Source organism: Lampetra planeri, chromosome 4 (genome assembly GCF_965212315.1).
Source record: "Lampetra planeri chromosome 4, kcLamPlan1.2.h2, whole genome shotgun sequence".
NCBI lineage: Eukaryota > Metazoa > Chordata > Hyperoartia > Petromyzontiformes > Petromyzontidae > Lampetra > Lampetra planeri.
Window position 1 is genome coordinate 7,090,654 of NC_136110.1, and position 6,541 is coordinate 7,097,194.

The 6,541-nt window shown below is 49.4% G+C and overlaps 1 non-coding gene across 1 annotated transcript; it reads left to right on the forward strand.

Moving 5' to 3' along the window:
* Nucleotides 1–4,579: 4,579 nt before the first annotated feature.
* TRNAT-UGU (transfer RNA threonine (anticodon UGU)) lies at nucleotides 4,580–4,652 on the forward strand. Its single transcript has one exon. It is a non-coding gene; the product is annotated as a tRNA-Thr (tRNA).
* The last annotated feature ends 1,889 nt before the right edge of the window (nucleotides 4,653–6,541 follow it).

The following is a 6,541-nucleotide window of genomic DNA, read 5'->3' on the forward strand; positions in this document are numbered from 1 at the left end:
TAACGCCGCCGTTGCTGTTGTTGCAAGCACGCTTGCTGGTGATTATTACACAAGTAATATGCTTAACGTTTAACGTCTCGCATGTATCCTCATAAAGTATAGATACATAAAGCGCTGCTAGAGAGAACACGTGGTGAGGCCAGCCGACAAATTTTCGGCTGCCTTTGTCTCTCCAACGGCGATGTTCACCTAACCGCACAAAAGCACTCGTGTTTAGGTCGAGTCGACCTGCAGGAGGCACAGATCAGGTACAATTTCACCGTACACCATGAACCCGGTGACCTGAGTTCAATGCCCCTGGTAAGTAGAACTACTTTATTTAGCCGAGTTGGTCCCCCCACCCCCACCCCCGTCCCACCGATTCACGAAACCCATTGTCACCAGCGGGGTGAAGTATGGTCAAACAAGTAAAATAAAAATAAAATAAAAATCAAGTGATACAGCAATCGTGCTGTGACGGTTCCACCTGAAGACGGAAGCTTGTGTTGCCTCCGAAACGTCGTCATTTTTAAATCCTTTATATTAAGTTCACTTGCTTGCTTGCTTGCGCGCTTACGACCGTGCAAATCTTTCGGTCGTTTTTAACCCACTTCCCGTGATCCAATCGAGCTGACATTTTGCACACAGACTCGTTGTGCGTGACAATTTATTTTTAGGGAAAAAAATTCATATTTAATTTAAAATACCAATGTGATAAAAATGAAACTCTTACTCAAGAAAAACAGAAATGAATAATAAAATAAAACCGATGCCACGCATATAAAAGATTTATAGTGAAAAACTTTGTTTTTGCGGGTTAATTTTTTATTTTATTTTTATTTTACTTTTATTAATTTTAATTTCTTTTTTACCTACGTGACTTTACCGAAAAAAACTAAGAATATGAATCCTTGCAGTCACGAAAGCTTCAAATCTAGAAAGGTCAAACAACCCCGCCACGATCGACACGGCGTCAAGGGGACACGTTCACACAGCAGTGGGACTGACAAAATAACCCTTACGGTCACAATCAGTAATATTCAATTAGACTACAATAGTTGGTGCGTTTAACAGGATTTAAAGGGATTACGGGGGTTTATCTCCTGCGGAGAGCTTCAACGCAATCTGTCACATTAATACACAACAATTGGACGAGTGCTTGGCTTATTATGTGCATGTATATAGGGCACGTCTAGAGGAAATGTAATTATCATTCACAAGCTTACAAGCTGCTGTTGCTGCTGTCGGCGGTGAGGTGGGTTTAAGGGGGGGGGGGGGTGTTTGACCATACTTCACTACGCTGGTCAGTGCGGGTTGTTGATGTTTGGATGAGCGGCGGGGAGCGGCTCGGGCGAACGAGACGGAGACAACGCCCGACTGCTTACCGCCTGTGAAATTGAAACTTGCTTAGGAAATTAAGCAGAGTCTGTGTGTTGGGGCTTGGGGGGTAATTGGATTAGCAGCGTTCGCGTTCCGGGGTAGTGGCCCGGAATCGCCTCTGCCCGATGCACCACCGCCGCCACCGCCACCACCACCACCGATACCACCACCGCCACCGCCACCACGTCGTCATCTCCTGTCGTTCGCTCTGCCGGAAAATCCGAGTGAAATCTCAACGTCTTGCCCGCGACGTTGAAGCCACGTCCGTGTGTGTATTTCTGTGTGCGCGTGTGTTTTTCTGTCTGTGTGTGTGTATTTCTGTGGGTGTGTGTATTTATGTATGTGTATTTCTGTGCGCGCGTGTGTATTTCTGTGTGTATTTATGTGCGCGTGTGTGTATTTCTGCGTGTGTGTGCGTGCATTGGAACAGTAGGGGGGCACAGGTGGTGCATCGCCCAGTCACCTCAGTCAGTCGACCCATGTCGCCTGGGTCTGCCCCGTGACCTCCTGCCAGCGGGCCACTCACCCACTCGTGTGCCTATCCGACCTTCATAGGTACTCGCTCACAGCACCTTCCCCAATAGTCTGTTAAGGCTATACGGGAGGATGTTTGATTTTTGTGTCTCGCGCTCAAGGTCACCAACATCAGTGACGATAATTATCGGTCCTAGGCCTCCGGTAGGTCGACTCAGCCTCAAATTAGTACCTGGTACGGCGTATAAGCACTGCTTTACGAATCGGGTGGTTTGATACTAAGCGCAGTGCTTTAACCGATACATCACAAGCCAAAGATCCCCCCTTATAGCCTCATCAGACTGTTGGGACAAGTGTTGTTAGCAAACACCTATGAAAGCCGGCACGGCACACGAGGGGGTGAGTGGCCAGCACCACGCCCGGCCGCCTTTGTCTCCCTAGTGGCAATGTTTACTCACCACACCAGGTACTCATTTGAGGCTGAGTCGACCTAGGGGAGGACCGGGACCGGTTCAGATAATCGTCACTGGTGTTGGCCGTGAGCGGGAATCGAACCCGGGTCGCCAGGTTCATAGCGCAGCGCGCTAACCGCTACACTACCGCTCCCAACAACATACACACAGACACTAACATAGGCTCCATCCATATGCCCACTCTCTCTCTCCCTCTGTCTGCCAACAAAGGGGACGTGAGACGTCTCGTGTGGAAAGATCCCGATTAGGATGTTTGAGGTTTGCGGCGACGGATTCCGTGAAATTCTCGCTTGTCTGGCCGCTATGACCCTGCGGAGGTCATGGGGGGGGGTGTGGGGGTTTCTCTCTGTTACCCCTTGGGCAGTTTGAGCTCCTTCTCGTTATTAAACACGCGTATCCCATTGGCAGCTTGTGGGTTACCCCCCCATCCCCCCCCCCCTACCTAAACAATGGTATTGCTCAGTGTCCTTCACTAATTTCCAGAGGGGAGACACTTTCGCCAATAAAACAGCGTCATAGTGAGGACCGCCACACATTTGAAACCATTGGGGGTTGACAGCAGCACGATGATGATGATGCTGATGGGGTGGGTGTTCTCACATGTTGTGTACTGTCAGGGGCCTCACTAAAGGCCACCAAGAGGCAGTGCCGGATGAAGCAAGTGCCGGGGCCTGTAACATATGTTATAAAGGGGCCCGACATAAAAAAAAACACGTAAATATTAAAACACTAATTTGTAACTTGCGTAGTAAAGTAAATATATTTTTTCATTTGCTATACAGACAGATATTACGACAAATCGCTAACCTTAAACACTCAGTCGTTCATAAAAGTTGAAGGCGGTATAGTACTATGGTAATAGAGCAAGTGCAGAATCACTGAACCGGAATTGATAGCCTGAAAGCATTTAGCGCGGGGCCATTAAAAGTGCGGGCCCCGTAGCTACTACACATGTAGCTACTACACATGTAGCTACTACACATGTAGCTACTACACATGTAGCTACTACACATGTAGCTACTACACATGTAGCTACTACACGTGTAGCTACTACACGTGTAGCTACTACAGCTACTACACGTGTAGTACACGTGTAGTAGCTACTTATGCTGCTAGGATAATCCGGCACTGCCAAGAGGCACCCAGTGCTCCGCGGGTCTTGCGATGAGAACCCACAGGCTGGCAGAGCTTACAATAATTATTATTATTATTGGACAAGTTGTGGAATATCATGCACGCATACGCGCGGATTCGGCGGATAAGAAACGCAAATTAAACGCGCAATTCCCATTGCGTGCCAAGCGAAGCGGGCTCGTGTTGGGCAGCGTGCGCTCTGTGCTCAAGGGTTTGGTGGTCGATGGCGGAGGAGCGGCACAGCCAAAACGGGGAAAACCGCGCGCCCTGCAGAGGACGTCCATCGCGGACGACGGAGCAAATCAATCGTCGTCAGCTCGATGGTGCTCGGGAGCACGTGGATGGTTGCACCGCAGGGCCGTGAGAGATGACGACAGCTTTGGAGGGTCCGCCTTCATCCAGCGGTGATGATGATTCATCAGCCAAGCTCAGAGCGAGCTTGATTTCTCTCGGGTTTGCAATGCGTGTCACGTGAATGGATTTGATTGTATAGCTCCAAATTACGTTGTGATGTCGAGTGATTATTATAACATTCCATAGTTACAGTCCCTCTATCGAGGGGCGTCCCACGCGGTGTCGGGCCATAGGGGGTTGCTTGACCATACTTCACCACGCTGGTCAGTGCGGATTGACGAAGGGTGTGGGTGTGTGTGCCCCGCACCACCCACCCCGCTCCCCACGCACGGGACCGATTCCGATATAATTTTGCCACTAACGTTAACCGTGACCCTAAAAGAAAAATTATACTGGCAGGAATCTCCTGGTTACACCAGCCCACAGGGGATTATTGTGTCCGTCGTGCAGGGAGGGGCTGGGTGGGGAGGGAGGGGCTGGGTGGGGAGGGTGGGCCTGGGTGGGGGCTGGGAAGGGTGGGGCTGAGTGGGGAGGGGCTGGTCACCCCGTGGTGCCCTTATAAAACTCAACGTTCAACCTACTCACGCCGGCTTGTGCCCGCCCTCACAGTCGGGCATATTTGCGGAATACAACACGCCGCCGTTGACCCTGGCAATTGACCGAGCAACCCAACGTTCATACCAGCTCCCTCCGAAGGAATGTTATTTATCGCTCAATATCGTGTTTTTTATGGTGTTTGCTGCTCGTAGTGTGTTTTTGTAGAGGAGGGATAAGACTCACAAGGGGGCTCCTTAGCTCAGGGGTTAGAGCACTGGTCTTGTAAACCAGGGGTCGCGAGTTCAAATCTCGCAGGGGCCTTGGGCTTATTTTTCTAATACAAACATCTCGATTAATAAAAAAAAAATCCATTGCGTTTAACAACGACGACGACCGTGTGGTGTAACGGTAGAACGTTGGCTGACCAATTGCAACCAGCATAGACGTTCGACGAGGTTTAATTTGTCTACTTTTAATATCTAAATTTTGGAGCTTTCGTGACTGCAGGAATTATTCTTTGGTTCTTTCGGTAAAGTCACGTACTTGCCTGAGTGTTACACAATGAACGTGAAATGATACATGCCAATTGCGCAACAGCGAACGTGCATTGTTAACCCTGTCCGTGTCATCTCTGCGCGTTCAAGCCCGGGCTGCCGCTAGATGGCAGCATTGCACTTCTCGGCGTGGGATTACCGTATTCTTAGATCGGGGGACGGGGAAGAGAGAAAAAAACGACCCTGGCAGACATCGTCGAACAACGCAAACGTCCAGAATGAACGCCTCGTTTGTAGTATGGTGTATGTTGAATTTCTTTCGCACCATACGTAGCCAACCGTGTTAATTGATTTGATACCCCAAACATTGCACCCTATTTGGCCTTGACACTCCGCCCTCCTCCTCGAAGAAGACGACACTGGTTTGTTTAATTTCGTTTGTTTCATGTATTAGGTGTAGTCCTGTGAGCCATGCGGCTCTTGACTCGGTTGCAACCGCAACAAACAAAAACATGAACAAGAAACATCTTAAAGTGACTACGCGCAACAGAAAAATCCAGGAAAAACCAGCAAAGTATTCCAGAAAGAAAAAAAAACACGCTGTGTGCAAAAATCCCAGTGGGATGCAAGTCAAACAATAACAACCATAAGACAATTTAGATTAAAGTTATCAGGCTAACTCTGTACTTCAAACAAACATGGCTAAACCATACGTTTACCGAATCACCAAAATAAAGCTATGAAGTAAACAATGTAACAACAATCATAGGAACTGTGATTCAAATGTAACAATAAACGATATCCATAACATGTACGACCAAACTTTGCAGCCATTAGCTGCTGGTGGAACCACCAACCGCATCGGAACATCGACAGGCACATGCGCACATCTCATTCGTGTGCGTGAATTTAACACGTTCCTTCGGAGTGGGCAGGTAGGAACATGGTTGGACAGCGCATTCGTGCACGACAGCCAGACAACTCATACCTGGTGGGCAGTGTGGAAGCTGTTACTACCTGTATAAGTGTAGTGTATCGTGTCGTGTATAGTGTAGTGTGTAGGTTAAACGTTGAGTTTTATAAGGGCACCACGGGGTGACCCACCCAGCCCCCTCCCCTTGCTTAGGCCCCTCCCATTACCCCCCTCCCCTAGGCCCCTCCCCTGACCAACCCCCCATATCCTTAGGCCCCTCCACGTGACCCCCCCTCCCTTAGGCCCCTCCTCTGAACCCCCCCCCCCTCAGGCCCCTTTCATGACTCCCCCCTTCCTTAGGCCCCTCCCCTGACCCTCCTCCCTTAGGCACCTCCCCTCTCCGTACCCGGCAGTAGGTCTCCACCAATCAAAAAGCTGTTTGTAAGGTCTCCACCAATCAAAGAGCTGTGTGTATTATATATTTATTTATGCACGTCAGACAGACAGAGAGTCAGACAGACAGACAATTAATCCCTGGTGGGCAGTGTGGAACATTGTTCCTACCTGTAAAACCCAAGCTATGGAACCGCAGTACAGCAGTGTTCACTCATTGTCAGGGGGGGAGGAGGGGTGGGGGGTCACTTTGGCCGATGAGACATCGTCAGTGTGAGTGGCCGCCACACGTTTGAAACCATTGGGGTTTGACAGCAGCGCGGTGTATCATGGGACCTCATTTGCCAGTAGCAAAATATACTAATAGGGGTTTTCCCCTTTTTTCTGGCAACAAAACTGACACCTTTTGC